We start from the raw sequence: 18,157 nt of genomic DNA on the forward strand, positions 1-18,157 counted from the left end.
TGACGGTTGTTTGGCGGCCTTCTCTGCCACCCCAGAACTTTTCTCTACTGATGAGGGATACTATCCCGAAACACGAGCCATGTCCCGTGTCTAGAGATACTGGAAATATCAAGTACTTACTTGCACCAACCTTGGTGAAACACTCACAAACTTTTTCCCAACTCTTCAAGTCATACGCACTGCATATACCAGAGTGCAGAGGGTCGATCCTTCGGAGAGGCTAGCAGTGTGCTCCCATCATTGATTCCTGTTATAGGGCTCCCGTGAGCCCCCAAGCTGATGAGCTTTTGGAGACGCACCTGCATGCCTGAGAGGCAACGAAGCCTGTGACGGTTGTTTGGCGGCCTTCTCTGCCACCCCAGAACTTTTCTCTACTGATGAGGTATACTGTCCCGAAACACGAGCCATGTCTCGTGTCTAGAGATACTGGAAATATCAAGTACTTACTTGCACCAACCTTGGTGAAACACTCACAAACTTTTTCCCAACTCTTCAAGTCATACGCACTGCATATACCAGAGTGCAGAGGGGCGATCCGGCAGAGAGGCTAGCAGTGTGCTCCCATCGTTGATTCCTGTTATAGGGCTCCCGTGAGCCCCCAAGCTGAAGAGCTTTTGGAGACGCACCTGCGTGCCTGAGAGGCAACGAAGCCTGTGACGGTTGTTTGGTGGCCTTCTCTGCTACCCCAGAACTTTTCTCTACTGATGAGAGATACTATCCCGAAACACGAGCCATGTCTCGTGTGTAGAGATACTGGAAATATCAAGTACTTACTTGCACCAACCTTGGTGAAACACTCACAAACTTTTTCCCAACTCTTCATGTCATACGCACTGCATATACCAGAGTGCAGAGGGGCGATCCGGCGGAGAGGCTAGCAGTGTGCTCCCATCACTGATTCCTGTTATAGGGCTCCCGTGAGCCCCCAAGCTGACGAGCTTTTGGAGACGCACCTGCGTGTCTGAGAGGCAACGAAGCCTGTGACGGTTGTTTGGCGGCCTTCTCTGCCACCCCAGAACTTTTCTCTACTGATGAGGGATACTATCCCGAAAAACGAGCCATGTCTCGTGTCTAGAGATACTGGAAATATCAAATACTTACTTGCACCAACCTTGGTGAAACACTCACAAACTTTTTCCCAACTCTTCAAGTCATACGCACTGCATATACCAGAGTGCAGAGGGGCGATCCGGCGGAGAGGCTAGCAGTGTGCTCCCATCGTTGATTCCTGTCATAGGGCTCCCGTGAGCCCCCAAGCTGACAAGCCTTTGGAGACGCACCTGCGCACCTGAGAGGCAACGAAGCCTGTGACAGTTGTTTGGCTGCCTACTCTGCCAACCCAGAACTCTTCTCTACTGATGAGGGATACTATCCCGAAACACGAGCCATGTCTCGTGTCTAGAGATACTGGAAATATCAAGTACTTACTTGCACCAACCTTGGTGAAACACTCACAAACTTTTTCCCAACTCTTCAAGTCATACGCACTGCATATAGCAGAGTGCAGAGGGGCGATCCGGCGGAGAGGCTAGCAGTGTGCTCCCATCGTTGATTCCTGTTATAGGGCTACCGTGAGCCCCCAAGCTGACAAACTTTTGGAGACGCACCTGCGCACCTGAGAGGCAACGAAGACTGTGACGGTTGTTTGGCTGCCTTCTCTGCCACCCCAGAACTCTTCTCTACTGATGAGGGATACTATCCCGAAACACGAGCCATGTCTCGTGTCTATAGATACTGGAAATATCAAGTACTTACTTGCACCAACCTTGGTGAAACACTCACAAACTTTTTCCCAACTCTTCAAGTCATACGCACTGCATATACCAGAGTGTAGAGGGGCAATCCGGCTGAGAGGCTAGCAGTGTGCTCCCATCGTTGATTCCTGTTATAGGGCTCCCGTGAGCCCCCAAGCTGACGAGCTTTTGGAGACGCACCTGAGCGCCTGAGAGGCAACGAAGCCTGTGACGGTTGTTTGGCGGCCTTCTCTGCCACCCCAGAACTTTTCTCTACTGATGAGGGATACTATCCCGAAACACGAGCCATGTCTCGTGTCTAGAGATACTGGAAATATCAAGTACTTACTTGCACCAACCTTGGTGAAACACTCACAAACTTTTTCCCAACTCTTCAAGTCATACGCACTGCATATACCAGAGTGCAGAGGGGCGATCCGGCGGAGAGGCTAGCAGTGTGCTCCCATCGTTGATTCCTGTTATAGGGCTCCCGTGAGCCCCCAAGCTGACAAGCTTTTGGAGACGCACCTGCGAACCTGAGAGGCAACGAAGCCTGTGAAAGTTGTTTGGCTGCCTTCTCTGCCTACCCAGAACTCTTCTCTACTGATGAGGGATACTATCCCGAAACACGAGCCATGTCTCGTGTCTAGAGATACTGGAAATATCAAGTACTTACTTGCACCAACCTTGGTGAAACACTCACAAACTTTTTCCCAACTCTTCAAGTCATACGCACTGCATATACCAGAGTGCAGAGGGGCGATCCGGCGGAGAGGCTAGCAGTGTGCTCCCATCGTTGATTCCTGTTATAGGGCTCCCGTGAGCCCCCAAGCTGACGAGCTTTTGGAGACGCACCTGCGCACCTGAGAGGCAACGAAGCCTGTGACGGTTGTTTGGCTGCCTTCTCTGCCACCCCAGAACTCTTCTCTACTGATGAGGGATACTATCCCGAAACACGAGCCATGTCTCGTGTCTATAGATACTGGAAATATCAAGTACTTACTTGCACCAACCTTGGTGAAACACTCACAAACTTTTTCCCAACTCTTCAAGTCATACGCACTGCATATACCAGAGTGCAGAGGGGCAATCCGGCCGAGAGGCTAGCAGTGTGCTCCCATCGTTGATTCCTGTTATAGGGCTCCCGTGACCCCCCAAGCCGACGAGCTTTTGGAGACGCACCTGCGTGCCTGAGAGGCAACGAAGCCTGTGACGGTTGTTTGGTGGCCTTCTCTGCCACCCCAGAATTTTTCTCTACTGATGAGGGATACTCTCCCGAAACACGAGCTATGTCTCGTGTCTAGAGATACTGGAAATATCAAGTACTTACTTGCACCAACCTTGGTGAAACACTCACAAACTTTTTCCCAACTCTTCAAGTCATACGCACTGCATATACCAGAGTGCAGAGGGGCATCCGGCGGAGAGGCTAGCAGTGTGCTCCCATCGTTGATTCCTGTTATAGGGCTCCCGTGAGCCCCCAAGCTGACGAGCTTTTGGAGACGCACCTGCGCACCTGAGAGGCAACGAAGCCTGTGACGGTTGTTTGGCTGCCTTCTCTGCCACCCCAGAACTCTTCTCTACTGATGAGGGATACTATCCCGAAACACGAGCCATGTTTCGTGTCTATAGATACTGGAAATATCAAGTACTTACTTGCACCAACCTTGGTGAAACACTCACAAACTTTTTCCCAAGTCTTCAAGTCATACGCACTGCATATACCAGAGTGCAGAGGGGCGATCCGGCGGAGAGGCTAGCAGTGTACTCCCATCGTTGATTCCTGTTATAGGGCTCCCGTGAGCCCCCAAGCTGACAAGCTTTTGGAGACGCACCTGAGAGGCAACGAAGCCTGTGACAGTTGTTTGGCTGCCTTCTCTGCCACCCCAGAACTCTTCTCTACTGATGAGGGATACTATCCCGAAACACGAGCCATGTCTCGTGTCTAGAGATACTGGAAATACCAAGTACTTACTTGCACCAACCTTGGTGAAACACTCACAAACTTTTTCCTAACTCTTCAAGTCATACGCACTGCATATACCAGAGTGCAGAGGGGCGATCCGGCGGAGAGGCTAGCAGTGTGCTCCCATCGTTGATTCCTGTTATAGGGCTCCCGTGAGCCCCCAAGCTGACGAGCTTTTGGAGACGCACCTGCGCACTTGAGAGGTAACGAAGCCTGTGATGGTTGTTTGGCTGCCTTCTCTGCCACCCCAGAACTCTTCTCTACTGATGAGGGATACTATCCCGAAACACGAGCTATGTCTCGTGTCTAGAGATACTGGAAATATCAAGTACTTACTTGAACCAACCGTGGTGAAACACTCACAAACTTTTTCCCAACTCTTCAAGTCATACGCACTACATATACCAGAGTGCAGAGGGGCGATCCGGCGGAGAGGCTAGCAGTCTGCTCCCATCGTTGATTCCTGTTATAGGGCTCCAGTGAGCCCCCAAGCTGACGAGCTTTTGGAGACGCACCTGCGCACCTGAGAGGCAACGAAGCCTGTGACGGTTGTTTGGCTGCCTTCTCTGACACCCCAGAACTCTTCTCTACTGATGAGGGATACTATCCCGAAACACGAGCCATGTCTCGTTTCTATAGATACTGGAAATATCAAGTACTTACTTGCACCAACCTTGGTGAAACACTCACGAACTTTTTCCCAACTCTTCAAGTCATACGCACTGCATATACCAGAGTGTAGAGGGGCAATCCGGCCGAGAGGCTAGCAGTGTGCTCCCATCGTTGATTCCTGTTATAGGGCTCCCGTGACCCCCCAAGCCGACGAGCTTTTGGAGACGCACCTGCGTGCCTGAGAGGCAACGAAGCCTGTGACGGTTGTTTGGTGGCCTTCTCTGCCACCCCAGAACTTTTCTCTACTGATGAGGGATACTATCCCGAAACACGAGCCATGTCTCGTGTCTAGAGATACTGGAAATATCAAGTACTTACTTGCACCAACCTTGGTGAAACACTCACAAACTTTTTCCCAACTCTTCAAGTCATACGCACTGCATATACCAGAGTGCAGAGGGGCGATCCGGCGGAGAGGCTAGCAGTGTGCTCCCATCGTTGATTCCTGTTATAGGGCTCCGGTGAGCCCCCAAGCTGACGAGCTTTTGGAGACGCACCTGAGCGCCTGAGAGGCAACGAAGCCTGTGACGGTTGTTTGGCGGCCTTCTCTGCCACCCCAGAACTTTTCTCTACTGATGAGGGATACTATCCTGAAACACGAGCCATGTCTCGTGTCTAGAGATACTGGAAATATCAAGTACTTACTTGCACCAACCTTGGTGAAACACTCACAAACTTTTTCCCAACTTTTCAAGTCATATGCACTGCATATACCAGAGTGCAGAGGGGCGATCCGGCTGAGAGGCTAGCAGTGTGCTCCCATCGTTGATTCCTGTTATAGGGCTCCGTGAGCCCCCATGCTGACGAGCTTTTGGAGACGCACCTGAGCGCCTGAGAGGCAACGAAGCCTGTGACGGTTGTTTGGCGGCCTTCTCTGCCACCCCAGAACTTTTCTCTACTGATGAGGGATACTATCCCGAAACACGAGCCATGTCCCGTGTCTAGAGATACTGGAAATATCAAGTACTTACTTGCACCAACCTTGGTGAAACACTCACAAACTTTTTCCCAACTCTTCAAGTCATACGCACTGCATATACCAGAGTGCAGAGGGGCGATCCGGCGGAGAGGCTAGCAGTGTGCTCCCATCGTTGATTCCTGTTATAGGGCTCCCGTGAGCCCCCAAGCTGACGAGCTTTTGGAGACGCACCTGCGCACCTGAGAGGCAACGAAGCCTGTGACGGTTGTTTGGCTGCCTTCTCTGCCACCCCAGAACTCTTCTCTACTGATGAGGGATACTATCCCGAAACACGAGCCATGTCTCGTGTCTATAGATACTGGAAATATCAAGTACTTACTTGCACCAACCTTGGTGAAACACTCACAAACTTTTTCCCAACTCTTCAAGTCATACGCACTGCATATACCAGAGTGCAGAGGGGCGATCCGGCGGAGAGGCTAGTAGTGTGCTCCCATCGTTGATTCCTGTTATAGGGCTCCCGTGAGCCCCCAAGCTGACAAGCTTTTGGAGACGCACCTGCGCACCTGAGAGGCAACGAAGCCTGTGACAGTTGTTTGGCTGCCTTCTCTGCCACCCCAGAACTCTTCTCTACTGATGAGGGATACTATCCCGAAACACGAGCCATGTCTCGTGTCTAGAGATACTGGAAATATCAAGTACTTACTTGCACAAACCTTGGTGAAACACTCACAAACTTTTTCCCAACTCTTCAAGTCATACGCACTGCATATACCAGAGTGCAGAGGGGCGATCCGGCGGAGAGGCTAGCAGTGTGCTCCCATCGTTGATTCCTGTTATAGGGCTCCCATGAGCCCCCAAGCTGACGAGCTTTTGGAGACGCACCTGCGCACCTGAGAGGCAACGAAGCCTGTGACGGTTGTTTGGCTGCCTTCTCTGCCACCCCAGAACTCTTCTCTACTGATGAGGGATACTATCCCGAAACACGAGCCATGTCTCGTGTCTATAGATACTGGAAATATCAAGTACTTACTTGCACCAACCTTGGTGAAACACTCACGAACTTTTTCCCAACTCTTCAAGTCATACGCACTGCATATACCAGAGTGCAGAGGGGCGATCCGGCGGAGAGGCTAGCAGTGTGCTTCCATCGTTGATTCCTGTTATAGGGCTCCCGTGACCCCCCAAGCAGACAAGCTTTTGGAGACGCACCTGCATGCCTGAGAGGCAACGAAGCCTGTGATTGTTGTTTGGTGGCCTTCTCTGCCACCCCAGAACTTATCTCTACTGATGAGGGATACTATCCCGAAACACGAGCCATGTCTCGTGTCTAGAGATACTGGAAATATCAAGTACTTACTTGCACCAACCTTGGTGAAACACTCACAAACTTTTTCCCAACTCTTCAAGTCATACGCACTGCATATACCAGAGTGCAGAGGGGCGATCCGGCGGAGAGGCTAGCAGTGTGCTGCCATCGTTGATTCCTGTTATAGGGCTCCCGTGAGCCCCCAAGCTGACAAGCTTTTGGAGACGCACCTGCGAACCTGAGAGGCAACGAAGCCTGTGACAGTTGTTTGGCTGCCTTCTCTGCCAACCCAGAACTCTTCTCTACTGATGAGGGATACTATCCCGAAACACGAGCCATGTCTCGTGTCTAGAGATACTGGAAATATCAAGTACTTACTTGCACCAACCTTGGTGAAACACTCACAAACTTTTTCCCAACTCTTCAAGTCATACGCACTGCATATACCAGAGTGCAGAGGGGCGATCCGGCGGAGAGGCTAGCAGTGTGCTCCCATCGTTGATTCCTGTTATAGGGCTCCCGTGAGCCCCCAAGCTGACGAGCTTTTGGAGACGCACCTGCGCACCTGAGAGGCAACGAAGCCTGTGACGGTTGTTTGGCTGCCTTCTCTGCCACCCCAGAACTCTTCTCTACTGATGAGGGATACTATCCCGAAACACGAGCCATGTCTCGTGTCTATAGATACTGGAAATATCAAGTACTTACTTGCACCAACCTTGGTGAAACACTCACAAACTTTTTCCCAACTCTTCAAGTCATACGCACTGCATATACCAGAGTGCAGAGGGGCGATCCGGCGGAGAGGCTAGCAGTGTGCTCCCATCGTTGATTCCTGTTATAGGGCTCCCGTGAGCCCCCAAGCTGACAAGCTTTTGGAGACGCACCTGCGCACCTGAGAGGCAACGAAGCCTGTGACAGTTGTTTGGCTGCCTTTTCTGCCACCCCAGAACTCTTCTCTACTGATGAGGGATACTATCCCGAAACACGAGCCATGTCTCGTGTCTAGAGATACTGGAAATACCAAGTACTTACTTGCACCAACCTTGGTGAAACACTCACAAACTTTTTCCTAACTCTTCAAGTCATACGCACTGCATATACCAGAGTGCAGAGGGGCGATCCGGCGGAGAGGCTAGCAGTGTGCTCCTATCGTTGATTCCTGTTATAGGGCTCCCGTGAGCCCCCAAGCTGACGAGCTTTTGGAGACGCACCTGCGCACTTGAGAGGCAACGAAGCCTGTGACGGTTGTTTGGCTGCCTTCTCTGCCACCCCAGAACTCTTCTCTACTGATGAGGGATACTATCCTGAAACACGAGCTATGTCTCGTGTCTAGAGATACTGGAAATATCAAGTACTTACTTGCACCAACCTTGGTGAAACACTCACAAACTTTTTCCCAACTCTTCAAGTCATACGCACTACATATACCAGAGTGCAGAGGGGCGATCCGGCGGAGAGGCTAGCAGTGTGCTCCCATCGTTGATTCCTGTTATAGGGCTCCCGTGAGCCCCCAAGCTGATGAGCTTTTGGAGACGCACCTGCGCACCTGAGAGGCAACGAAGCCTGTGACGGTTGTTTGGCTGCCTTCTCTGACACCCCAGAACTCTTCTCTACTGATGAGGGATACTATCCCGAAACACGAGCCATGTCTCGTTTCTATAGATACTGGAAATATCAAGTACTTACTTGCACCAACCTTGGTGAAACACTCACGAACTTTTTCCCAACTCTTCAAGTCATACGCACTGCATATACCAGAGTGTAGAGGGGCAATCCGGCCGAGAGGCTAGCAGTGTGCTCCCATCATTGATTCCTGTTATAGGGCTCCCGTGACCCCCCAAGCCGACGAGCTTTTGGAGACGCACCTGCGTGCCTGAGAGGCAACGAAGCCTGTGACGGTTGTTTGGTGGCCTTCTCTGCCACCCCAGAACTTTTCTCTACTGATGAGGGATACTATCCCGAAACACGAGCCATGTCTCGTGTCTAGAGATACTGGAAATATCAAGTACTTACTTGCACCAACCTTGGTGAAACACTCACAAACTTTTTCCCAACTCTTCAAGTCATACGCACTGCATATACCAGAGTGCAGAGGGGCGATCCGGCGGAGAGGCTAGCAGTGTGCTCCCATCGTTGATTCCTGTTATAGGGCTCCCGTGAGCTCCCAAGCTGACGAGCTTTTGGAGACGCACCTGAGCGCCTGAGAGGCAACAAAGCCTGTGACGATAGTTTGGCGGCCTTCTCTGCCACCCCAGAACTTTTCTCTACTGATGAGGGATACTATCCTGAAACACGAGCCATGTCTCGTGTCTAGAGATACTGGAAATATCAAGTACTTACTTGCACCAACCTTGGTGAAACACTCACAAACTTTTTCCCAACTTTTCAAGTCATATGCACTGCATATACCAGAGTGCAGAGGGGCGTTCCGGCTGAGAGGCTAGCACTGTGCTCCCATCGTTGATTCCTGTTATGGGGCTCCTTGAGCCCCCATGCTGACGAGCTTTTGGAGACGCACCTGAGCGCCTGAGAGGCAACGAAGCCTGTGACGGTTTTTTGGCGGCCTTCTCTGCCACCCCAGAACTTTTCTCTACTGATGAGGGATATTATCCCGAAACACGAGCCATGTCCCGTGTCTAGAGATACTGGAAATATCAAGTACTTACTTGCACCAACCTTGGTGAAACACTCACAAACTTTTCCCCAACTCTTCAAGTCATACGCACTGCATATACCAGAGTGCAGAGGGTCGATCCTTCGGAGAGGCTAGCAGTGTGCTCCCATCATTGATTCCTGTTATAGGGCTCCCGTGAGCCCCCAAGCTGATGAGCTTTTGGAGACGCACCTGCATGCCTGAGAGGCAACGAAGCCTGTGACGGTTGTTTGGCGGCCTTCTCTGCCACCCCAGAACTTTTCTCTACTGATGAGGTATACTGTCCCGAAACACGAGCCATGTCTCGTGTCTAGAGATACTGGAAATATCAAGTACTTACTTGCACCAACCTTGGTGAAACACTCACAAACTTTTTCCCAACTCTTCAAGTCATACGCACTGCATATACCAGAGTGCAGAGGGGCGATCCGGCGGAGAGGCTAGCAGTGTGCTCCCATCGTTGATTCCTGTTATAGGGCTCCCGTGAGCCCCCAAGCTGACAAGCTTTTGGAGACGCACCTGCGCACCTGAGAGGCAACGAAGCCTGTGACGGTTGTTTGGCTGTCTTCTCTGCCACCCCAGAACTCTTCTCTACTGATGAGGGATACTATCCCGAAACACGAGCCATGTCTCGTGTCTATAGATACTGGAAATATCAAGTACTTACTTGCACCAACCTTGGTGAAACACTCACAAACTTTTTCCCAACTCTTCAAGTCATACGCACTGCATATACCAGAGTGCAGAGGGGCGATCCGGCGGAGAGGCTAGCAGTGTGCTCCCATCGTTGATTCCTGTTATAGGGCTCCCGTGAGCCCCCAAGCTGACAAGCTTTTGGAGATGCACCTGCGCACCTGAGAGGCAACGAAGCCTGTGACAGTTGTTTGGCTGCCTTCTCTGCCACCCCAGAACTCTTCTCTACTGATGAGGGATACTATCCCGAAACACGAGCCATGTCTCGTGTCTAGAGATACTGGAAATATCAAGTACTTACTTGCACCAACCTTGGTGAAACACTCACAAACTTTTTCCCAACTCTTCAAGTCATACGCACTGCATATACCAGAGTGCAGAGGGGCGATCCGGCGGAGAGGCTAGCAGTGTGCTCCCATCGTTGATTCCTGTTATAGGGCTCCCGTGAGCCCCCAAGCTGACGAGCTTTTGGAGACGCACCTGCGCACCTGAGAGGCAACGAAGCCTGTGACGGTTGTTTGGCTGCCTTCTCTGCCACCCCAGAACTCTTCTCTACTGATGAGGGATACTATCCCGAAACACGAGCCATGTCTCGTGTCTATAGATACTGGAAATATCAAGTACTTACTTGCACCAACCTTGGTGAAACACTCACGAACTTTTTCCCAACTCTTCAAGTCATACGCACTGCATATACCAGAGTGCAGAGGGGCGATCCGGCGGAGAGGCTAGCAGTGTGCTTCCATCGTTGATTCCTGTTATAGGGCTCCCGTGACCCCCCAAGCAGACAAGCTTTTGGAGACGCACCTGCATGCCTGAGAGGCAACGAAGCCTGTGACGGTTGTTTGGCTGCCTTCTCTGCCACCCCAGAACTCTTCTCTACTGATGAGGGATACTATCCCGAAACACGAGCCATGTCTCGTGTCTAGAGATACTGGAAATATCAAGTACTTACTTGCACCAACCTTGGTGAAACACTCACAAACTTTTTCCCAACTCTTCAAGTCATACGCACTGCATATACCAGAGTGCAGAGGGGCGATCTGGCAGAGAGGCTAGCAGTGTGCTCCCATCGTTGATTCCTGTTATAGGGCTCCCGTGAGCCCCCAAGCTGACAAGCTTTTGGAGACGCACCTGCGCACCTGAGAGGCAACGAAGCCTGTGACAGTTGTTTGGCTGCCTTCTCTGCCACCCCAGAACTCTTCTCTACTGATGAGGGATACTATCCCGAAACACGAGCCATGTCTCGTGTCTAGAGATACTGGAAATATCAAGTACTTACTTGCACAAACCTTGGTGAAACACTCACAAACTTTTTCCCAACTCTTCAAGTCATACGCACTGCATATACCAGAGTGCAGAGGGGCGATCCGGCGGAGAGGCTAGCAGTGTGCTCCCATCGTTGATTCCTGTTATAGGGCTCCCGTGAGCCCCCAAGCTGATGAGCTTTTGGAGACGCACCTGCGCACCTGAGAGGCAACGAAGCCTGTGACGGTTGTTTGGCTGCCTTCTCTGACACCCCAGAACTCTTCTCTACTGATGAGGGATACTATCCCGAAACACGAGCCATGTCTCGTTTCTATAGATACTGGAAATATCAAGTACTTACTTGCACCAACCTTGGTGAAACACTCACGAACTTTTTCCCAACTCTTCAAGTCATACGCACTGCATATACCAGAGTGTAGAGGGGCAATCCGGCCGAGAGGCTAGCAGTGTGCTCCCATCGTTGATTCCTGTTATAGGGCTCCCGTGACCCCCCAAGCCGACGAGCTTTTGGAGACGCACCTGCGTGCCTGAGAGGCAACGAAGCCTGTGACGGTTGTTTGGTGGCCTTCTCTGCCACCCCAGAACTTTTCTCTACTGATGAGGGATACTATCCCGAAACACGAGCCATGTCTCGTGTCTAGAGATACTGGAAATATCAAGTACTTACTTGCACCAACCTTGGTGAAACACTCACAAACTTTTTCCCAACTCTTCAAGTCATACGCACTGCATATACCAGAGTGCAGAGGGGCGATCCGGCGGAGAGGCTAGCAGTGTGCTCCCATCGTTGATTCCTGTTATAGGGCTCCCGTGAGCTCCCAAGCTGACGAGCTTTTGGAGACGCACCTGAGCGCCTGAGAGGCAACGAAGCCTGTGACGATAGTTTGGCGGCCTTCTCTGCCACCCCAGAACTTTTCTCTACTGATGAGGGATACTATCCTGAAACGCGAGCCATGTCTTGTGTCTAGAGATACTGGAAATATCAAGTACTTACTTGCACCAACCTTGGTGAAACACTCACAAACTTTTTCCCAACTTTTCAAGTCATATGCACTGCATATACCAGAGTGCAGAGGGGCGATCCGGCTGAGAGGCTAGCAGTGTGCTCCCATCGTTGATTCCTGTTATAGGGCTCCTTGAGCCCCCATGCTGACGAGCTTTTGGAGACGCACCTGAGCGCCTGAGAGGCAACGAAGCCTGTGACGGTTGTTTGGCGGCCTTCTCTGCCACCCCAGAACTTTTCTCTACTGATGAGGGATACTATCCCGAAACACGAGCCATGTCCCGTGTCTAGAGATACTGGAAATATCAAGTACTTACTTGCACCAACCTTGGTGAAACACTCACAAACTTATCCCCAACTCTTCAAGTCATACGCACTGCATATACCAGAGTGCAGAGGGTCGATCCTTCGGAGAGGCTAGCAGTGTGCTCCCATCATTGATTCCTGTTATAGGGCTCCCGTGAGCCCCCAAGCTGATGAGCTTTTGGAGACGCACCTGCATGCCTGAGAGGCAACGAAGCCTGTGACGGTTGTTTGGCGGCCTTCTCTGCCACCCCAGAACTTTTCTCTACTGATGAGGTATACTGTCCCGAAACACGAGCCATGTCTCGTGTCTAGAGATACTGGAAATATCAAGTACTTACTTGCACCAACCTTGGTGAAACACTCACAAACTTTTTCCCAACTCTTCAAGTCATACGCACTGCATATACCAGAGTGCAAATGGGTGATCCGGCGGAGAGGCTAGCAGTGTGCTCCCATCGTTGATTCCTGTTATAGGGCTCCCGTGACCCCCCAAGCCGACGAGCTTTTGGAGACGCACCTGCGTGCCTGAGAGGCAACGAAGCCTGTGACGGTTGTTTGGTGGCCTTCTCTGCCACCCCAGAACTTTTCTCTACTGATGAGGGATACTATCCCGAAACACGAGCCATGTCTCGTGTCTAGAGATACTGGAAATACCAAGTACTTACTTGCACCAACCTTGGTGAAACACTCACAAACTTTTTCCCAACTCTTCAAGTCATACGCACTGCATATACCAGAGTGCAGAGGGGCGATCCGGCAGAGAGGCTAGCAGTGTGCTCCCATCGTTGATTCCTGTTATAGGGCTCTCGTGAGCTCCCAAGCTGACAAGCTTTTGGAGACGCACCTGCGCACCTGAGAGGCAACGAAGCCTGTGACAGTTGTTTGTCTGCCTTCTCTGCCACCCCAGAACTCTTCTCTACTGATGAGGGATACTATCCCGAAACACGAGTGTTAGACGGACCGGGAAGGTCGGCCGAGATTACGGGGAGAGGTCTCCGGGGAGAGCCGCCTCCAACGACTGTACAGACAAGTAACTTCCCCCCCACAGATGGACACCACACAAGACTGAAGGTTAACGAGACTTTATATGCACTTCTTAGGTTACGATGGTATGATACAAGGAGGTCTGGACTCCGGGGTCCCCTCGATTCAAGTCTTTGGCTGAGGAAAGGGGTAGCGGGACAGTCTTAATTACTAATGAGTACGAAGTAGCTCTCAATCCTCGAGCTCGGCGTTGAGATGATCGGGCCGTGGAGGAGCCAAGCAGGTCCCGAGATGGATGAAGGAAAGATGACGGTTACAACGGTCCGCGGCCACGCCAGCAGGTCCCGACGACGATGAAGACTGTAGGTTACGACGGCTGTGGCAGCGCCAACAGGCAGGATGATGGTGCACAGGACAGAGCTATGGCAGCGCCAGTAGTCCGTCCAGGATGAGTTCCTCTTTACGTCTCTCGACTCCAAGATACAACTGCCTTCCTGCTCTGGAGCTGCCCCAGTTATAGGGCTGGCGTGCTTTGATGTCCGGACCCTCGCACTTGGGGGTCGGGAGGTCCGGGATGAGGGAGTCCAGACACCCAGCAGGGGGGTGGAGCCAGCGCCCGGGGAGGTGATGGGCGAGCGGCACTTGGCGGGGGAGAGCCATCGGCACCTCGTTCTCCCATTGACTTGCCAAGTAGCCCGCTCACCTCCTGGGTGGAGGGTGGTGCCGAAATGTCTGAGGCCGGGCTAGGCCCAGGGTTGAGGTCGATCGGGGGCCAGGCGGCCTCGTGAGGAAGTGTCCAAGATGGCGGCCCAGGCTGGCGCGTGGGCCGGCAGTGGATCGGGCCCATGAGGTCGATATGTTTGAAGGCAGGGGTCCCTGAGGGGACGGAGGACGTGCAATGGTGGTGTGTGGTACTTGCGTGACCGGGCTCGGGCCTGGTCGAGCCGGGGGAGAGCGGCCCTTCACGTGGCCTGTCCAACATGCGTCCCCCCCAGCTGAAGGCGGGGAGAGCTACCCATCCTCTTGGGGACTCTCCTCGTCGAGGCGGAAAAACCGGGACAGGCCATCCGCGTTGGCGTGATCTGACCCGGGCCGGTGTTCGACTGTGAAGTCCATACCTTGCAGGGAGATGGACCAGCGTAGCAACTTTGGGTTTTCCCCCCGCATATGCATCAGCCACTGCAGGGGTCGGTGGTCGGTCTGCACCCGAAAGTGGGTGCCAAAAAGGTAGGGCCGGAGCTTCTTGAGGGCCCATACCACCGCGAAGGCTTCCCTCTCTATGGTGCTCCAGCGTTGCTCCCGTGGTAGGGGTCTCCGGCTGATGAAGGCCACCGGTTGATCGAGGCCTTCGGTGTTCACTTGAGACAGGACCGCCCCAATGCCCTGGTCGGAGGCGTCCGTCTGGACGATGAACTCCCGGCTGTAGTCGGGGGCCTGGAGCACAAGGGCGGAACACATGGCGGCTTTCAACTGTTCGAATGCCGTTTGACACTCTGAGGTCCAGTTCACTTTCTTGGGCTGATTCTTTGACGTGAGTTCTGTGAGAGGCCCCACTATGGTACCATAGTCTTTCACGAACCTTCGGTAATAGCCCGTGAGGCCCAGGAAGGCTCGTACCTCGGTTTGGGTGATAGGGGGCTGCCAGTTCTGGATGGCGGCAATTTTCAGCTGTAGAGGGGCCACTAGGCCGCTTCCCACCTGGTGTCCGAGGTAGGTCACAGATCCTTGTCCAATTTGACACTTGCTGGCCTTGATCGTGAGGCCAGCTCGCTGAAGGGCTTGCAGCACTGCTCGGAGGTGGTGAAGGTGCTCGGTCCAATGGTGGCTGTACACAGCGATGTCGTCGAGGTAGGCGGCGCTGAACCCTTCGAGCCCCGCCAGGACCTGATTGACGAGCCGTTGGAAAGTCGCGGGGGCATTCTTCATGCCGAAGGGCATGACCGTAAAATGGTAGTGGCCATCGGGGGTGGAGAAGGCAGAGCGTTCTTGTGCTCGGGGGGTGAGGCCGATCTGCCAATAACCTGCTGTCAGGTCGAAGATGCTGAGGAAGCGGGCAGCTCCCATTCGGTCGACCAGTTCATCTGCCCGGGGGATGGGATGTGCGTCTGTTTTGGTGACTTCATTCAGGCCCCGGTAGTCGACGCAGAACCGGAGTTCTGGTGTGGCTCCGGGGGCGGCTGCTTTGGGGACCAGTACGACCGGGCTGGCCCATGGACTGTCGGAGGGCTCGATGACCCCGAGCGTGAGCATTTTGGCCACTTCCGCCTGGATGCAGGCCCGTACCCGATCAGGTACGCGGTAGGCCCGGTGGCGGATAGGAGAGCTGTCGCCGGTGCCCACATCGTGCACACACCAGGAAGTGACACCTGGGGTGAGGGAGAACAGACTGGCGAACTGTGACAGGAGGGCTTGGCACTCTTGGCGTTGTTCTCTGGTGAGGGTCTCCGAGAGTCGGACCCCATTCACGGAGCCGTCCTGCTCCTGGGTCCGCAGGAGGTCGGGGAGAGGTTCGGAGTCGTCTTCAACCCCATTGTCTGTGGCCATCAGTAGGCTGAGTTCTGTTCGTGCAAAGTGGGGTTTCAGTCTGTTGGTGTGGAGAACTCGGAGTGGGTTCCGGGAGGACTCCATATCGATCAGATAGGTGGCAGGGCCCTTGCGCTCGATTACCTTGAAGGGCCCCGTCCATTTGTCTTGGAGAGCGCATGGCTCCGTGGGGGACATTACCCATACCTGTTGTCCCGGTTCGAATTCAATGGATGAGGCGTTCTGATCATACCATTTTTTCATGTCCTCTTGACTGGCCTCTAGGTTGGCTTTTGCTAGGTCTCTGAACCGCCGGGACTGGTTGCGGAGGGTGAGGAGGTACCGGAAGACATCTGGAGGGTTCTTGGCCGGAGGCATCTCCCAGCCTTCCTTGATCAGGCTGAGCGGCCCCCGTACTGGGTGCCCGTATAGCAGTTCAAATGGGCTGAAGCCTAGGGATTTCTGTGGGACCTCTCGGTAGGCGAAGAGGAGGCACGGTAGCAGCACATCCCACTGGCGACGGAGGGGCTCTTCCAATCCCCCGATCATCCCTTTTAGCGTGCGGTTGAACCGCTCAACAAGTCCGTTCCCTTGGGGGTGATAGGGGGTCGTGAATCGGTAGGTGACCCCACACTGTTGCCAGAGGGATTTCATGTATTTAGAGATAAAGTTCGTGCCTCTGTCGCTGACGACTTCTCGGGGGAACCCTACACGGGAGAAGATCCCCATCAGGGCCCGGCCGACCACTGGGGCTGTCACGGTCCGGAGAGGAACAGCCTCGGGGTAGCGGGTGGCGTGGTCCACTAGCACCAGGATGAAGCGATGGCCTTGTTTTGTACGCGGGTCCAGGGGTCCCACAATGTCTATTCCGACCCTCTCAAATGGGGTCGTGACTACTGGAAAAGGTTGCAAGGGGGCCTTTAGTTTGCGGCCGCTCTTCCCACTGGCTTGGCACGTGGGGCAAGATCGGCAATGCTGGTGCACATCGTTTCTCATTTTGGGCCAGAAGAAGTGGGTCACTAGGCGACTGTAGGTCTTATCTTGTCCCAGGTGCCCTGCCAGGGGGACATCGTGGGCCAGGTTTAGCAGGAAGTCTCTAAAGCGGAGGGGCACTACTAGTACTCGGTTGGCCCCCAGCTCGGCGATTCTTTGCTCGCTGTACAACAGATCACTGTCCCAGTAGACCCAATGAGTTCCGGAGGTATCCCCTGCGCTTTGGGCGAGCGCTTGTTGGCGAAGTCCCTCTAGGGAGGGACAGGTCTTCTGCTCCTGGCGAAATTGTTCTTGGGTGGGCCCCCCCTCTTGGGCCCACTGGTCAAGGTTAGCGAGGTCGGAGGGTTGAGCAGGTTCGAGGGGGGTGTCATGGTCGGAGGTCTCGGCTGGGGCGACCGGAGGTGGTGGCGCCGGCCATTCTGGTTCTTCCGGGTGATGGTTGGCACGGGCGGCCATGGACCGGGTGGTGACGCACGCCCAGTCCGGGACGCCTAACATCCCCAAGTGTTCTTTTCGCTCCACGGCTGCCCACGGGGAGCTCTCTAGGTCATTTCCGAGGAGGCAGTCCACGGGGGCGTCGTCTCGGACCGTCACCTTCAACATGCCGGAGACCCCTCCCCACTCAAAGGGGACGCAGGCCATCCGACACAGACTTTCCGAGTTGTCGGCTGATCGCACAGGGCAGAGAATGTTCGGTAGATATTGTTCTGGGGTCACCAGGTGACAGCGGACGGCTGTCACACTGGCCCCGGTGTCCCGAAGGGCTTCGGCCCGTTGTCCATTGATGCTCACCCATTGGCTGTACTTCCGGGTGTTAGCGGGTAGGGGGACCCGCGGGACCATGTCTCTTCCCCCTAGGCACGCGAGAGTCATGGCGGCTGGCTCCCACTCCTGATACTCTTGCTCGCCTGTTTCTTGTTCCTCGGAGATCTGTTCTTCCCCTAGTGCCGCGGCGGCCACTTGGCGGGGTTTTGGACTCTGATACTGCGGGCAGCTTGGGTCGTTTGCATAGTGGCCGACTCGTTGGCATCGGTGGCACGTGACATTGGCTCTGTACCCCGGTCGCGCCGGGGTGCTGCCCCGGTTGGCCGGGGGGGTGGTGCTGGTAGCGGGGGCGGCCGGAGTGTTGTCTCT

The sequence above is a fragment of the Lissotriton vulgaris genome, chromosome 3_1 (assembly GCF_964263255.1).
Source record: "Lissotriton vulgaris chromosome 3_1, aLisVul1.2, whole genome shotgun sequence".
Taxonomy (NCBI): domain Eukaryota; kingdom Metazoa; phylum Chordata; class Amphibia; order Caudata; family Salamandridae; genus Lissotriton; species Lissotriton vulgaris.